The sequence below is a fragment of the Erpetoichthys calabaricus genome, chromosome 18, assembly GCF_900747795.2.
Source record: "Erpetoichthys calabaricus chromosome 18, fErpCal1.3, whole genome shotgun sequence".
NCBI lineage: Eukaryota > Metazoa > Chordata > Cladistia > Polypteriformes > Polypteridae > Erpetoichthys > Erpetoichthys calabaricus.
In genome coordinates, this window is record NC_041411.2 from 86,472,551 (window position 1) to 86,491,339 (window position 18,789).

Consider the following 18,789-nt stretch of genomic DNA (forward strand, 5'->3'; position numbering starts at 1 on the left):
TTGGTGTTAATGACACTTGCAAAGCATCACTAAAGTGACTATTCACCAATGCAATGTGACCTTCTAAAATAAGTTCATTTTGGAACAATCACAGGTGGCTTAAGTGAAACATATGCCTCTTGATATTGAACACTTAAGTATAAGACCTGTGAATACCTCATATTCATAAGTAATTTTACCAGCATATCAAATGCAGTATTGCACAGAGATGAATGACCTATTTACTGATGCCATATAACCATAAGTAAGACAAAAACAAGCCTTGTTAAGGTCTTGTTAAATAAAAGTAAATGAGTAATGTATTTGTGCAGTACATAAACTAAATTGTTATATATATATATGTATATAGATAGATCAGTACTTGATATATAGTATAAAAATGTAACTTGTCTTAATGTTTCATTAGGACACATTTTTAGCATTATTTAAAAAAACTCGTGCAGCCTGCTGCTAACCTGCCCTCTGGTGTTACCTTTTGCCACTCCTGTAAAATTTCTACCTGTTGGAAATAGTTGCATGGTTACTGAAGACAAGTTATTTATATATTTGTTCAGAAGGAATAGTCTGTGGTTTCTTCCGGGCGCTCCGGTTTCCTCCCACAGTCCAAAGACATGCAGGTTAGGTGGATTGGCGATTCTAAATTGCCCCTAGTGTGTGCTTGGTGTGTGGGTGTGTTTGTGTGTGTCCTGCGGTGGGTTGGCACCCTGCCCGGGTTTGGTTCCTGCCTTGTGCCATGTGTTGGCTGGGATTGGCTCCAGCAGACCCCCGTGACCGTGTGTTCGGATTCAGCGGGTTGGAAAATGGATGGATGGATGGAATAGTCTGTTTTAATGAATTATTTTTCTCTTGATTTTTTTATTTACTTAAAATCTCATGTTTTACAGTTGCGATTAGTCATTAAGCATTTTAAATATCTGCCTGAATAGGTGTTGGTCTAGGATTGAGGTGCCTGGCCTAGTGTACTAATGTAGTTTATAGGGAGGACTGTGGGACAAAGTGAAATATTTTCACACCAAATTTTTTTGTAGCAGTTGTTTTGAACTCCGGATTGATTTCCCATGTAGTCCTGTTTGTTTAGTTAAATATGAACATGTCATTCTACATTTCATAAAAGGAGTGGAAGGCAGCAGTGCACAGAGTTCATTCTAGCTCCATATGCGCAACACATGCAATTATTCAACTTAAAATCATCTATCAAGCACATCTGTCTCGTTTCAAACTGTCCAACATGTTTTCAGGGCAAGATCCAACCTGTGAATGTTGAAATCAAGTTCCAACCTCATTGGGCCATATGTTTTGGGCATGCACCAAATTAACATTTTGGACCAACATTTTTAAACGCCTTTCAGACAGCCTTGGTGTCAGAATCACTCCTAATCTATTGACAGCTGTGTTTGGTGGGCTTACACATGGACTTAAAGTGGAGAAGGACAAACAAATTGTTATTGCCTTTACTTCATTTATGGCACATAGAAGTCTCTTGCTCAAATGGAAGAATCATAACTCATTTTCTTTTAAGTTATTGGGTAACTGATGTTATATATTATTTGAAATTGGAAAAAATCTAATTCTCACTTAGAGAATCTGTGAAAAACTTTTTTAAAACCTGGCAGGATCTAATCAATAACATTTTAGATTAAGTATTTAAATTGAGGAAGCAGATTCTCGTCCCTATTTTATTCTATCTATCTATCTATCTATCTATCTCTATCTCTATCTCTATCTCTATCTCTAGCTCTAGCTCTAGCTCTAGCTCTAGCTCGCGTGGGGGTTGATTTGACTTGAACTTTGTTCTGTAAAATTTGACTTGCTTGTATGGAATGTTATTTCTTTTAATAAAATCAATAAACTGTAAAAAAAATATGAACATGTCAGTCGCAAATCCATCTGGCTAAGACCCTTTGGAAATGGTGGTCTCGGCTTGGTATCAAAGCACACCATGGAGCGGTTCACGTGAAGTATGAATGTGATCTGACATAGGATTGACCTATGGGAAGTAATTTGCATTTTGGATAATTTGGGCAAGATGCAAACACTAGAGATTCATTAAATTTAACAGTATATAGTAAATTTTAATCACACATTCCAAAATTAACATTATTAGCAGATATTTACAGGCCTCAAAACAGTAGACATGTGATTTAGGGTAAATCTAACAGGAGATTGAAACAAAGTATCTAACCATGTCCTGATTCAGCTCAAAGAAAATGGACTATGAGTATGAATACTGATACAGTATGGGGTATGAGGAGTGTTGCTTTTGTAATGGCTCTTTCTGTTTTTTATGTGTTCTAGACCAGTTTTTTACTCCTATTTTACCAGTGAATATTTTGACGACCCCCACCTTCTACCATCCCGGACAAACACTATTACTAAGAAAAAATAAAATAGCCCTAGTACTTTTGAATTGTTTTGATCTTTTATATTCAACTAGCAAAATACCCGCGCTTCGCAGCGGAGAAGTAGTGTGTTAAAGAGGTTATGAAAAAGTAAAGGAAACATTTTAAAAATAACGTAACATGATTGTCAATGTAATTGTGTTGTCATTGTTATGAGTGTTGCTGTCATATATATATACATATACACATATACACACACATATACACACATATACAGATATATTATATATACATATACACATATATTTTTTATATATATATATATATATATATATATATATATATATATATATATATATACACATACATACATACATATACACACATAGATGCACTTACAATAACATAGAAATCAATATAAACAACATTAACATCATTATCATATGAGAATATGAAGTAATATATAAGAAGCACTGCGGTGGGTTGGCACCCTGCCCAGGATTGTTTCCTGCCTTGTGCCCTGTGTTGGCTGGGATTGGCTCCAGCAGACCCCCGTGACCCTGTGTTTGGATTCAGCGGGTTGGAAAATGGATGGATGGATGGATATAAGAAGCACATTTCATATAAATATAAATTATTAAACAGTAAAATCTTCTTGTATAATTTGCTACCGTGGCTTTTCGTTGGTCTGTCCAGGATTTTAAATCACATGTAGCTTGCAAACCGTTTCACGTATTGACTTGAAATGTGGTACACATATAATACGTCACGTCTGCTATCCGCTTTATGGGTGATGAATGTATTACTCTTTTTATGTTTATTTTATTTTAGAATCAACTCCTATCTGCGCACACCAGGGCGGCCGTGGGCAGATGCGTATGGTGTATTCACTCCATGTTATCGTGCATTGCGCTGTCACTGGTATTTTGATAAAAGAATTTGAACAATATATAAGAAGCGTATAAATTATTAAACAGTAAAACATTAACATTTAAGAAGTAAAGTTATATTGAGTACTACTGCAGTGCCTTCGGGTATACGACATTTTTTCTTTGCCCATTACATGCTTAAATGAATACATTTTTTGGTGTACCTACCCGAGAACACGCGACATATAACCGACCGTGGGAGAAGCATGGATTTTAAACACGCGTTGAGTTCATCTGCTGGTCTCCCTCGTGGAATAACTGGTAATGTTTGACTAAAATCTACAGCGAGTAAAACGACATTACCTCCTTTTTTTTTTTTACGATCTCTGAGATCTTGCTTTTTTCGGTTCAAGGCTTCATAAGCTCTTTTATGTTCAATGTTGTACTTAATAAGTAGTAATTATCCCAAACCATCATCTTTGAATGTTGCAAGACTTTCGCCTTGTATGTAGATCGGGGTAATGACATTCATTGCATTCCTAGTCTGAATCACAATCTGATTGTATGGGTGATTACCTGGCACTGTAGGGTTGCCACCCGTCCTTTAAAATACGGAATCGTGCCGCGTTTGAGAATGAAATTGCGCGTCCCGTTTTGAATCAATACTGGACGGGATTTATCCCGTATTTTTTTTATCATTTTTTTTTTAAAGCAGCGTCTCATGCAAATCATCCCACACGCATTTTATGAAGATGCCTCCTTTCCTACTTTTGATTGGGTAATACTTGATGTCATCGTTAGTTTGATTGGTGTTTTTAACTGTCCAGTGAGGAGGGCGTGTCTTTTAAGTAGAGTCTGCAAAGTGTTGGCACTGACATGTTGCGTCAGTGGCATAGTTGAAGCCCCTAACGTTGTGGTGAGCAAGTCGGCTAACATCCGCCATGTGCCGTGTTTCAGTTGCGAGAAGCAGATCATAGAATGGTTGAAACTGTTGCCCCTAACGTTGCGCCACGGCGTGTGCTTCGTTTATACCTCGTGTGTTCTCATTAAACTTTTATCTCGCGAATATGTTATTGCAATCCGCAGCGGGAGCGTTTCTATAAACTTAATTTAAACTTACGTTTTACACCGTGCTTTGTTTCCCTTATGAACATGCTTGTATGCTTAACTCGCTCCGTTCTCAATTGTTTAATTAATTTTTTGCTCTTCGCTGTTTGCGACTGTTCCTCCATTTCCCCCTACTTCGTTCTTTTATCTCGCGAATATGTTATTGCAATCGTTAACGGGAGCGTTTCAATAAACTGATTGAAAATAGTTTTGCATTTACCTTTTCAGTAAAAGGCGAGCTTTTAAGCCTGAGAAATCAGCCCGTAAATGCACACGTTTAATTGGACATGTGTTAATATGTATGGTTACACAGTATTAAAAGACAGTGAACAACGTCAGTTACCTTTCTTCCCGCGTTTGATAAAAGGTGAGCTTTTAAGCCTCAGAAATCACCCCGTAAATGCACACGTTTAATTGCACATGTGTTAATATGTATGCTCACACAGTATTAAAAGACAGTGAAAAATTAACGTCATTTACCTTCGTTCCCGCGTGTGACTCGTGCTGTAAATGTCTTCCTTGTTTTTAGTTCACGTGATTACGTAGGAGGCGTGATGACGTGATACGTGACTCCGCCTCCTCCATTACAGTGTATGGACAAAAAATATGTTCCAGTTATGACCATTACGCTTTGAATTTCGAAATGAAACCTGCCTAACTTTTGTAAGTAAGCTGTAAGGAATGAGCCTGCCAAATTTCAGCCTTCCACCTACACGGGAAGTTGGAGAATTAGTGATGAGTCAGTCAGTGAGTGAGTGAGTCAGTCAGTCAGTGAGGACTTTGCCTTTTATTATTATAGATGCATAACAGGTAACAGTACAGAACAAAAATAATAGGCTACATGTAAATTGAAGCCAAACAGTGAACATAATGTGCAATAACGTGTTTAACAGTGTGTATTACTTTTCTGAACAGATTATTTCCTGTGCATACTGCAATATATCAGCTAGTCTTTCCTATGTTTAAATGAACTTGTGACACATGAACTTGTTCCCTTTCAAGGCTACACACAGGATGGCATTTAATGTGAGCTTTGGGCTTGTAACTCTTGGGCCAGTGATGGGATGTCAGGTGTGATTTTGGTGACAACCAAATGAAAGTCACTCTGCACGTCAAGCTTGTTACGTGCCTTTTATTTGATGGTGACAAAGAGCACTGAAAGCAGTCTCTGATAGGTATGTTGTTGCGAAAGGCAGGATGAATCTGGTGGTTGCGTGAAGCACAAGTATTGGAGCGATGCCAGGTCCTTTCACAAGCCAAAACCACATGTATCCATATTCATTATAGAATTTCTTCAAGAGAGAATTTGACTTAATGTCCATGAGCTTGTCCTCAGCCTGAAGATATTCCACATCCTTCTCTTTCGCAAGAAATGGGTTCATCACCCATGCGTCTTTTGCGACATGTTCATTTATGTCTGAAAACCGGGATTTCATCTCCTCCTAAATCTGCTCCATGTGGTGGGTGAACTGGCGAATCAAAGCATCGGATAATTTCCTCCCTGCTTGTTTATTTAAAGAGGGGAAGGGCTGTAGATCCCTCTTCACCAGATTGTTCTTTCTATATTCCACTTTATGCAAAAATGCATCCTCTGTTTCCTTGCACACCATTATACTGGTCTCTGTGCTCTGCATGCGTTTGTTTGTTTCATTACAGAGACCGAATATCTCTACCAGGTATGATGTCTTAATTAGAAACTCGGCTGTCATTTCCTCCAGTAGTTTCTGGTTATGGAGGGCCAGGAAATCTGTTATCAGATTTTGAAGTTCAATGAAATGCTCCAACACTTTGCCCCAGGACAACCAGTGTACCTCAGTATGGAGGAGAAGTGTCTGGTGGGTCTCGTCCTCACACAGCTGTGCAAAGATTCGTTTCTTGACTGGACGACCTTTAGTAAAGTTCACAATTTTTACAACAGTCTTTAAGGTTTTATTTAGTTCCTCACAGAAGTGTTTGCTGGCCAGAGCCTGTCTATGTATCATGCAGTGAAACACCAGGCAGTGGGGCGCTTTCTCTTTCAAACGGCTGTTGTAGCCTTTATTCTTTCCTATCATAGAGGCAGCTCCATCTGTGCAGCATGCAACTAAATTATTCTAGGGAAGATTGTGTTTTGTGAAGTATGTGTCAACAACACAGAAAATATCTTCTCCTCGTGTGGTGGTTGTTAGATTGACAGACATAAGACTGTCTTGTTTCAGTTCGGTTTTGTCGATGTACTGTACATATACAATCAGTATTGCCTCCACTCCCACAGTGGTAGTTTCATCGAGCTGGATGGAAAATGGGCCCGTTTTGAGATTTTCTATCATTGTGTTCTCAACGTTTCCAGCCATTCTATCAATTCTGTCTTTCACCGTGTTGTTACACAGTGGTACAGTCTCGAATTTGCTAGTGACCTGAGGTCCACACATTATTTCTGCCATTTTAATGTAAGTCGGTTTCATAAGTGTCTCTGCTATGTTATGTGGCTTTTTGGCTTATGCAATAAGGAGAGAGCACTCAAACGTTGCAATAGTTGCTTGCTTTTGGTCACTTCCAGCCCTGGCAAAACTTTCCCTAATATTCTGGAGCCTGTTAGTTATCACAGTTTCTTTTTTCTGGAGAAAAAACTCCCTGGGTTTACCCACTGTGTCCGGGTGTTTGGTAGTCTGGTGTCGCTTCAGTTTGCAGGGTTTCATACTTTCATTTGCCAGTTTCTCACCGCAAATGACACACTCAATTTTGACTTTGTCCATTGACTCAATGAAACCAAACTCCAAATAACTGTCCTGATAAGTCTTTTTTTCTTTCTGAGACAATCAATACTCTCTTCTCCCTGACGCTTGGCCATTTTTCAAAAAGTCCTTTAACTGTTTTACCTCATAATTCTGTGGTTAGATTAGCTTGCACGCTAGCTCCTCTCTGTGAATGCTAATAGTATTATGCAAATAGCGTCCTTGTCATTGCCGAAACTTCTACAGATTTAGTTGTTCATGTTACATAAACATTAATTAAATGCCTAGACACGTTAAATAAACAAATATTTAAATAAATAAATTTGCACCCCTTCAAATGGAGAGGTCCTCACGACCCACTGTGAGGCTTTGGCGACCCCTGGCGGGGGTTGGGACCCCCAGGTAGGGAATCAATGTTCTATTCCATACATTATTAAAATTATATCAGACTGTAAGACAGTAAATCTCACTAGTACCTTATACCCATTTTATTTAGTAAAGCATGCTGAACAACCAACCAGTTGAAAAGTAAGATGACACTAGCAGCTTTCACTTCCAGTCGCCAGTCTACACTGTCATAAAGGTGTTATCTTTTTTGCCATGTCTTGTGACATACAGTACATTAAGTGTGAAAAGTTACACTTATTATATGATAGTCACATTTGTTTGAACTTTTTAAATGAATTTTGTCATGGAAAAAAACGTAACTTTTTTATGTTATAGTGTGTCTAACTCTTGTAGTACCTTTCTGTAGATAGAAACCTTCACTTTAAGTTCTTTGTTGCAGTAGGGTAATACTGTGCAACTTGACTTAATTTTATCTGGCATGGAATATAACTTTGGTGCTGAGGAAGAGAGAAAGTGGTCAAGGATAAAATAATTAGAATTTTCAAAAGCTTTCTTTTTTTGAAGTTGCTGCAAAAATCTTTATAGTTTTTTTCTACACGTTGCTGTTTTAAGCATTCAAACAGTAGGACAGACCTCTGTCCTAAATCAGTGTGAAACAGCTATTTGTGATAGCCGCTAAAAAGTTAAAACATAACAAATTTTCAAGTATTGCTAATTAGAAATGAAGCCAAATACTGAATGATTTTTGGAGTAGTTGTTTAAAAATTTCAACACAGAATAGAAACTGAGTTGTACTTCTCAAACATTTTTGGCAGAGGTCAAACTAAGCAGACATTCACAACAAACACACAAGTGACAAGTGGCCTGAAATCAAAAAAACAAAAATGTGTTAATTGTATTTGTCATAGTATGTGACCATATGGCTTGGTGTGTTGTGGAATTTTTTAAAATTTTACACTGCAGCTAGTTGACACCTAGGGGCATTTACTGCCAAACTTATTGTGGCATATAAGTTAATACTTTTGACCAAGGATGTATTTTTTAGTTCTGAACAAACTTGTTTATAGAAGTAGGATGAAACATTTTAAAATTGGGCAAGAGAAGGATTAAAAAATCAGTCCTGCACATCTGCCTATTTTGCTGCTTTACTAGGCTAGCTTTTAATTAGGGTGGCATGATTCCTTAGTATCCAGAAAGTGATGTAATAAGTTGTGGTAAGATGAGATGAGATGGGTGGAGCTCTGGGCTGCAGTTGCACTGATTGCAAAGATTTGTACGGTTGAGCTTCAGTAAAGTTGTGCTTTATTTGTCTTGATGAGGAAATTATTATCTATTTAAAAGTATCCTATTTGATCATTTGTCTTTATGGTGAAGCTGCTTTACAAGTACTTTAACTCTAGAATCCCTGAAGCCTACGAAGAAACTCGTAATCCCGGCCCACCTTAAATCCCTTCACACCTCTCCGTTCAGTGTCTTTTGTTTTGTAAATGTGTTGATTAGCACAAGCAGCAAAGAGATTGCTATCCCATTCCCCAAGCTTCCTCTGGGTGATCGACACGGGCATGCTCACAAAGTACATGTCTACTGAAGTGACTTTAGCTGTAGGTGGAAGCTCCTGTCACACTCTATGCAACTGTGTTTGAATTTATTCAGGAAAAGATCCCAGTCGCCCCACAGGAGAAAGACTTTCTGAGACTATGGTCATAAAGCTTATGAAACCGTTTCTGAACAAAGGCAGAACCGTAACAACAGTTGCGTGGAGCTTCCACCTGCAGCTGAAGTCACTTCAGTACACATGTGTTTTGTGAGCATGCCCGTGTCGATCAAACAGAGGAAGCTCTGCAGTCTACTTGTGACTTTACACTGTAGGAAAAAATGCAAATAAATCAATGTAAATAACATTTGATCTGGCTTTTATATAAGTACCATATAAATGTTTTTATATAAAGACCATCACAAAACATAATCAAAAACAGGACTTTGCACGATACCTTGGCGAGCTCTGTAAGGAGTGCTGTTTCATTGAAGGACAGGTGTGGGGTAGACTGACTGCCAAGATGATGCCCGATCTGTTGCTGCATCCAATCGGTGCCATCTTTCGCCTTTATACCTGGTGCAGCTGAGTTGTTCTTATGTGTGAGTGGATATTTTTTGCGGGGAGGGCTTCTGTTCTCTTTCTCCAATGTAGAACCCTCATCCTCATCTGAGTTCACCTCTGTTATAGCACATCTTTAATTGAAAACAGCAGTGTCAGATCGGGGGGAGAGTGAAAACAACCAAGAAAATAAAACTGAATAAAAAAAAAATGCTAACCTTTACAAGTACCATAAATTTACACTGGCTGTTACAGACTGAAATCAAATGTATGTTTTTATTGTGTAATAGTAACCATATGAGTAGCTCACTACTCAAAATGTTAATTACGGGAAGTGGCCAGGATCGAACCCGCGACCTGTTAATTATAATTCAGCAGTTCTTACCGCTGTACTACCAAAGCTATAAAAGATATTTGGACTTCAGTCTTCACACATTATATATTTCATGTCAAAATTTTGTCATTACTACTAAAACATGAAAAAAGTTTGTCTTTTAAGTATGTGTTCAACATTTCTTGCATTACTTGTCATCCTACACTTAAATAGATCTTTGTAGACATGGAATACACATGAAATGCATGTGTTCCAAATAACGATATATTTACCCTCTACAGCTCCGGGTACCTCACTCCTAGATAAACAAGACTCGAGCTGGGAGAGCTTTTTGCCCTTTCTGTGGCGGTGGGGGGATGGAATAGCAGGCTGCTTGCTGCTTGTACTAATCGACACATTTACAAAACAAAAGACGCTGAATGGAGAGGTGCAAAGGGATTTAAGGTGGGCCAGTATTACGAGTTTTTTCGTAGGCTTCAGGGATTCTAGTGTTAATAAGTATGTCATGAATGTTAATCATCAGGGAACATTAAGAATATTGCAGGTTAAATACATTATATTTATAGCATAAAAAATACAACATGGATAATTTTTAAAAGTTGTCTAGTAGGCCAAAAATGGTTTCAGGTGGCCAGTTTTGGCTTTTGGGCCACAGTTTGGGCAGCCCCATTCTAGCAGTTTATTCTCTCAAGATAACCACCATATGTTAATATCTAAGGTGGCACCTAAGCATACATGACTATGTGATTGCTTTCCAGCACAGTTTCAAATTTTCATATTCTGAATGCTAGTAGCACACAGTCTGACAGGCTGTACAAAGACTTTCCAGGTACTGCATAGTAAGTTTAGTTGCAGTCTTGGCCCTTTTATCTTTTTTCCATTTTGTTGTAATACAACAAACTTGAGACATCAGACAGATGAGCCTGTCTTCTGTTTCTGCAGTCCAACACCCACATTCCTTATTCCTTGTGCTTGCATTGTATGCTTTGAACTTCCAAGTGAGCACTTACTTGCTGTTGGCTCTCATGCACACTGAGGCTGCTCCTGCAACTTAAGACAGAATCAAACAAAATTGCCCAATGCCTGTATTTTTTTGCCTGTTTTAAATTTTTTGTTTTCATTGTTGTAGATGACACTGACATTTAGATTGTACTGTTTAAAGAATTAAAAGAAAATAGAAGTTAAAATTTACAAAGAAAGCAGGAAAAAAAGACAAAATCTAATATAACAGAAGTCAACCCCCACCAGAGAAAAAGAGAAAAGAGCCTAGAGCATTGGCGAAAATGCTCTTTTAGTTAGGAAAAAAATGGGAAAATGTCCCGTTTTCCCTGATATGAATGTTTATTCTAAAATTGTATTAATAAAATCTTGCCATATTTAAAAAAAAAGTTCTGAACAGATCTTGTACAAAAAAAGGATCAAATATATTTTTATGTAAATTAATATTTATTTTTACTGTGTTGCGTTTTAAACTTTTCTTCTGTTAGAGTAAGCTGTTATACTGACTGAATTTCTGTGCTGCCCGGCAGCTCTTCAAACATATTCCAATATACTTTCTGCTGTGGCTCACCCCAGTGACTGAATTTTTAACATCATACTGTCATTGCTGCTTCTTATAATATTCGGTTGCTTTTGTGATATTTGAAATTCCGAGTTTTTTCATGAGTTTTTTTTTTTTTTAGGTCTGTTATCATTGGGATGAAGTATAGAGGTTTATACTGAATTTTGCTTATTTCTGGTCTCTAAGCTTGTGTTTTTGTTGTTTTAACCTTGTGGTCTTAACGCATGCTGCCAATTGCTCTAAACTGCTCTGTCACAGCAGTAAGCAGCAGCAACAGAATAAATTTAGTTCCTGAGTCATTTTTCATCTTATTTTCACTTGGTGACTTTTGAGTTGTGGTGGTACTAATGGGGACAAATCTTTTCAGTATGCACCAAGTGTCTGATTCATTTTCACATCATATACAGGTGCCTTTCCACTTTCTAGGCATATCCTGTTTTGGAGGATCTTGTGCAGCATTCGTAACTGTGATTATAGTGAATGTAAATGGCAACCTGAGTATTTCACATGACTGAAAATGTCCCCATTTGCTGCTGTATCACATGCTCAGCTCAGTGCTTGACATGACTGAAAATGTTTTCAGTTTCTGTTGTATTTAACAATGCATTAAGTCAGTAGTTTTGTGAGTCCTCTACAACCTTTGAAATGTTTTAGGTATTATTAATATGCCCTCTCCTTTTATCTAATTTCTAACATTTTATCAGTTGTAAGTAAGATAGTTCAATTGTTACATTTTGTTTCAGCTGAAGACATTTATTTTAATAAGTGTTGCATTGTGCTAATTTGTTGTCACTTGCATTCATGGTAACAATGGTCAGACCAAAGTATAACCCAGGGAAGTTTGTGATGCTCACATGTCTCCCTTCTGTAGCATATACTGTAACTAATGTATCCTCACATCTTCAACACAGCATATTAAAAATGAATCTTCTTCTTCTTCTTTTGGCTGCTCCCATTAGGGGTTGCCACAGCGGATCATCTTCTTCCATATCTTTCTGTCCTCTACATCTTGCTCTGTTACACCCATCACCTGCATGTCCTCTCTCACCACATCCATAAACCTTTTCTTAGGCCTTCCTCTTTTTCTCTTGCCTGGCAGCTCTATCCTTAGCATGCTTCTCCCAATATACTCAGCATCTCTCCTCTGCACATGTCCAAACCAACGAAATCTCGCCTCTCTGACTTTGTCTCCCAACCGTCCATCTTGAGCTGACCCTCTAATGTACTAATTTCAAATGCTATCCACACTCGTCACACCCAATGCAAATCTTAGACTCTGCTACCTCCAGCTCTGTCTTCTGCTTTCTGGTCAGTGCCACCGTCTCCAACCTGTATAACATAGCTGGTCTCACTACCGTCCTGTAGACCTTCCCTTTCACTCTTGCTGATATCTGTCTGTCACAAATCACTCCTGACACTCTTCTCCACCCATTCCACCCTGCCTGCACTCTCTTTTTCACCTCTCTTCCACAATCCCTATTACTCTGTACTGTTGATCCCAAGTATTTAAACTCATCCACCTTTACCAACTCTACTTCCTTGCATCCTCACCATTCCACTGACCTCCCTCTCATTTACACACATGTATTCTGTCTTGTTCCTACTGACCTTCATTCCTCTCCTCTCTAGAGCATATCTTCACCTCTCCAGGGTCCCCTCAACCTGCTCCCTTCTATCGCTACAGATCAAAATGTCATCAGCAAACATTACAGTCTACGGGGACTCCCGATTCCAATATGTTGTCTGATGTATCATGCTTCCCTAATTTGAACTATACATTTAAAACACTGCACATGAATACAATTATTTTCACATGTTATGATTATATTAATTCAGCACATATAGCACGAAGCTGCCATAATAAAGCTAGTATTTTGCTGTTGTTGATGGAATGTAATTAATAAGTTTAAATTAGCTAATTTTACTGTTATTAAGTTTTGGTAATTGAAAGTCAGTCTAACAAGCTTATCTATAGTTCAGTTTGTAAAGTTGACCTTATCACAAAGGGCCATATTCAATCTTAACCGATTAATTTCTTCTTTCTAGTTTTATGCATGCGCTAAACAGTTGACTTGGTTTGAATTTCACACTAAACCAGCAGTATTGGGTATTGGGAGATTTCTTAAAGTTATTTTAGTGTCTAGGTCACAACCCTAGGAAAGTGGTAGCATTTCTAGGTACCAGTTTTTAGTAATCTATTTGTTGATGCTATCCAGATGTAGAACATTAATATGATGAATATAATTTCCTCATTATGAAATGTATATTGGCTGATTTAAGAGTCTTAGTTTAGGGTGATTTAAATCTATGTTTGTATTATATGGTGAAAAGAGACATAACAGGTATTAATATATAGCCAATGGCTATCAAAATGCACTAAATAACTAGTCTTAAAAATGAAGGCAGTATGTTTCTCTAGCACAGATTGTACAGGTGATATTTGATTAGTGCTGGCAACATGAGTTCATCATTTTGCAGCATAAGAGAATGCAGTGGGTGTTTATATGCATAGCTAGTGACTTTCAGAAGATATTAATTCCTTGACAGCAAACAGGAAACCCAACTTGTGGCAAGTACAGGCATTGTGGTGAAGTGGATAGGGAACCAGTCTCAAAACCACTTGTTTCCCACTTGCCAGTTTAGTTTCTAGTCTGACACACTGTCTGACTTTACGTGCATCAGTTAATCTGCCACTTAACTAAGTGTATTAGATCTATATAAAAAGTTGCACTAAATATTTGTACTTATAAAGTGCTCTTCACTATATAAAGGCATTATGCAACATAAAAGTTGTTTGATCATAAGACACAACATGTAGCCAGTTGTAGCGGTCAGAAGCCGCTAAGATTCACACCACCAAGGAAGATGGTGATTTATTTATTTTAAAAGCAGAGATCCCAGGAACGTCCCCAGCCGTGGATCGACCCACACACTCTCACCACAGAGACAAATAAGCACATTGGGAATGACAAACAATTATAAATATAATGACATGAATTGAGTAATAAAAACAGTAATACCACCCCTGACCCCTTCGGCGATATTACACATACACAAAATAAACACAAACACCACACAGCAAAGTCCATATATAAGAAACAGGTTGAAAGACGAATAGTGACCAAGTTAAGTCCAGCGATTCTGTAAGTTGCAATGGAGAAGGGAAAATACAGTCCTACCGGTATTTACTGATGAGGTTGATGGTTGATGGTTGATTCGGGAGCGCTCCACTGTTCCGAAAAATCCAATAATCCAATACAGCTCTCAGTGAACAAGTAGACAGACAATCCAGACCCCAACAAACGAATACAGTCCAAGACAAAAATGATCACAGTTCAAATAACAGCAGGAGAGACGACAATTAACCGCAACAAACAATACAAACCAAAAACAAAACTTTCCTTTTTCCCCTTTGCCCTCTGCCCTCCTTTTATCTGCCTGTGGCAACCTTTGACCCCAGCAGGGACTGCTGGGAGATGCAGTTCTTAAGTAGCACTGCTACACAGTTTTACTGCTACAAAAAACACCATTGATTGACTTATTCATTAATTAATCTTTCGTACTTACACCTGTCCAATACCTGCCAGTAATTATTAGATGTATCATGTCAGTTACCTATTATATTATTTCATGCGAGGAATAATAGAATTGGTGTGACATATGTTCCAAGCTGTCTTCCATTTCAAAACTTAAGAAATATGGATATAAAAATACAAAGTCACTTAATTTTGATCCCAAGTGATTTCTGGCTCAGGATGTTTCTAGATGGTTGAATTTGGCACAGTCCATTAGTTTTAGCTGATTTCTGATAGTTTACATGATTCCACCTGGGACAACAAATTGTTTATATTAGTATCTTCATAATAATTCTGCTCACAGACCTCTGCTAGATGGGGAATTTGATCATTTTTAGATTTCTTTTTCTGTCTTTAGTGCATCATAGCTACCTACTGATTTTTTTTTCACAACGTATGCTAATTAATGCAGTCATTTTGTTATGAGCCTGTTGTGGTTTAGAATTATTTTCTGCTTATTATAGAACTTGCATCTAAAGCAAAACTGAACAATAACACAGTATAGATAATTATCAAATAGTTTAAACTCCTCAGTAATAATTGTGTGGTATATAAAGTCTTTTCAGTCTAGAAAGCTATGTGGAAATCGAGTGATGCTTCATTGGATCCATCCATCCATTATCCAACCTGCTATATCCTAACTACAGGGTCACGGGGGTCTGCTGGAGCCAATCCCAGCCAACATAGGGCGCACGGCAGGAAAGAAACCCCTGGCAGGGTGCCAGCACACCACAGTGCTTTATTGGATGTAAAATGAAAAAATTTTGATCACAAAAAAAGAGAAGTACAGTAGTTTACTTATGGCTTTTATCAATGGCCACTGGAAATTACAACAATATGTCTGATTTACTTTGTATACTTTTAGTGAAATTACAATAACAATTTTGAGATCATTCTTAACATCACCAACTCATTTTTTAACTGCCTTTGCCAAAGTGCAACTTTTCACTATTCTAGGTACAGCGTCCAGGTATTCTGCGTCCAGCATGTCCTGCCCTCTTCATTCTCATTAGCTGCAGTATTTGCAGAGAAAACCCAAAACAGTGACTTGCAGTTTAAAAACAATGTTTAGGATTCATGTGTCAAAAAGAAAAAAAAAAGTTATTTTGCTACAGCATCTTAGTCCTCAAACTCTTTGGCACCCAAATTGTAAGGAATTATGTTGGGTTCCTTGAGAAGCCAAGTCAATACATTCTCATTTGCAGGCATCCAGAACTACTCATTTAGCATTGTGCAGATGGACACACATACATGACTGTTGTATGTGATTGTGTTGGTTAACTCGTTACTAACAGATCAGAGGAAAAGGTCCTATAGTCCGTGTAATGAGTCATTCTCAAGAACATTCACATTATGGCATAATGAGCCAGCCAGCAAATAAAAGTGGTGAAAAAACAGTGCAGCAATTCAAACAATTATATAAAGTAGTACAGTATATATTTTAACAATGGCACTTTATAGTTGTGTTTCACTACCAGTACTAGCTACAGGTTGTTACTGTTGTCCTGATGGGGCAGAGGAAAATATCTTTTTTGTTTGCTATGTGCGGTCCTTGGTTACACTGTTCCTAGTATTCTTTGCCTTGTTACCCTTATGCTTGATTGTTAACTGTAGAAATGAGAGGAGGAAATAATGCCTGCTACTGTAGCATTATGAAATATGGCAATACTGTATTTAAAAAGTGAAAAGAAAAAAAATCCCTATAATACAATGGCATGTACCAGATTTATTGATCACCCTGTGCTTAGCTAACCCTGAATATAAGTAAATAATAGAAGAAATCTTTCTTCTAAATTGCTTGGTCATAAGAATAGAAGAACTGTTGTTTAGGTTGTTGAGGGATGTGTTAAGTATTGGCTCAAGTATAATGTAATAGTGTAAAAAAATATGTTTTAAAAAATGAAAGATGTCGCAGGCTAAATACTAGCATGGATGTTTTATGACCTTTGGGGGCTCCAGTTTAGCAGTGTCGGGTGGGAACATGGCTGGGAAATTATGAGTATGTCCATGCTTTGTTACAACATGAGAGTCTGTTGCAATTGTGTTGCAAGCTGTATTATTTGAAGCCATCAATCAAAATATTAGATAGATCGATAACAAGGGACAAAGTTTCAGTATGTAGTGTGCAAATGTATGAAAAATTAGCATAAACACAGAAAAATCGTGTGTATTTTATGACTATGGAAAAATTAATTTGTTAGGATATTGAATTATTATTTTTGTATATTAACATAGATTCAACTTGTAGTGCATTACTTAATTTTTCAAGTTATACCTGCGCTCTAATGTACCTTAAAATGTACTACAATAAGTTATCCCTTCTTTTTTATTGTTAGCAGATCACATTAATATTTTTTTGGTTAAATGAAGTCAAATTAGTTTGTTTAATTTTTTGTTTGTTTTATTTACTGTTTTTTTTTCTCTTTGCAGAAGCAATAGCAAAAAAAAGAAGGTATTAAAGAAGTCTATACTGGATTTTCTTTCCTATTTCCAAGCCCTGCTTCCTCTCATCCTGTAAAGGACAGAATCTGTGATGGAACTCACTTCTAAAGGCTTGTTACTTTGAGCATTTTTGTTTTGGTTAAGCATCTGAAGTCTGCCTTTAGGTTTCTTGCATCTCTCCTTATTACCTATGCAACCAAGTTCCCTCTGGTCAACATACATGGTAAGGTTGAAACCTGCATTTTTTTTATTTCTTTAGAAATTAATGTTTTACTGATATCAATACAAATACTGAAATGGTCTTGTACTTAATTCTTTTATTGGAAAGTGTTTTTTGGCTAAAGGTTTTTTTTTTTTGGAAAATTAATTGGTGAAAATGTCTTGTCTTGCTCCTCTGTCTTGTGCTTCCTCTATGCTCTTAACTTTATAACTGTTTCATGACCTTCCTGCTCTTCTGCTTCCTACCAGAAGCCATCTTTCTGCTGTTCTTGCTGTCCTTGAGTCATCCATGTGCCATATATGTACTGCTCATCTTATCATTCTCAATATGCATGTTTCACTCAGCTCCATCTGACCACTCTTTTCTTGCAAATATTCGCTACTAATCGTATCTTGGCCATCTTAATCCCATACTCTGTCTGAAGCACCTTCATTAAAAAACACATCCAGTCTTCTCTTAATTGCATGGCTAAATGTCCAACTTTCAGCTCCATAAAAGGCTACCAGCACTACTGGTGCATTATACTCTTTATTTTGTCCACAGTTTGATGCCTCTGCTCCTCCAAGGTCCTCTTTCTAACTTAATAAATTCTGCTCTCAACAGCTCTACTAATACCGTTGTACTCACTACCGAGACTGCTGTATTGTCCGTGTATTCAAGATCTCTTACCAGTGGTCCACTGATATCTAGTCTGCCACTATTACCTATTTCATCAACCTCCCTCAGTACATGGTCCAGTGCCACGTTGAGCAAACATGGTGACAGAAGGCATCCTTGTTTTACTCCTGTCCTGAATCCAAACCAGTTGAGATCTCTCTTTTTCAGTTCTCATATACACTTCCTCATATAGTTTGATTACCATCTTTAACAATCTTCTTTGTTGTACCATATCTTCTCATTAGCATCCACAGTACCTCTCTCCGTACCAAATTGTAAGCCTGTTTAAACTCTACAAAGCACACATAAAGCTTTTGCACAAAATAGAACATCAATACAGTACACTCCGAAATTTCGCAGGGGTTACATTCCTAGAGCGCCCGCAAATTGTGAAAAACTGTGAAATTTTGGATGTGGTTAAAAAATGCCTATTTTTATAGTTTAAACCCTAAATATGCCCCCAAAACACTTCAATTTAATTTCAAACTCATCTTAATACATTACCTAAAAAAAAGAATGTAAAGGTAA

At 37.5% G+C, this 18,789-nt stretch overlaps 1 protein-coding gene across 3 annotated transcripts in view; it reads left to right on the forward strand.

Moving 5' to 3' along the window:
* The window catches only part of LOC114669257 (transmembrane and coiled-coil domains protein 1-like), a 174,539-nt gene that overhangs the window by 13,556 nt on the left and 142,194 nt on the right, over positions 1-18,789 (forward strand). For 2 of the 3 annotated variants that reach the window (XM_028825466.2, XM_028825467.2), the window contains exon 2: positions 17,373-17,607. The gene's annotated coding sequence lies outside the window, so the exon portion shown is untranslated. The remainder of the gene's footprint in view (positions 1-17,372; positions 17,608-18,789) is intronic. The other variant, XM_051921159.1, reaches the window with a different exon arrangement.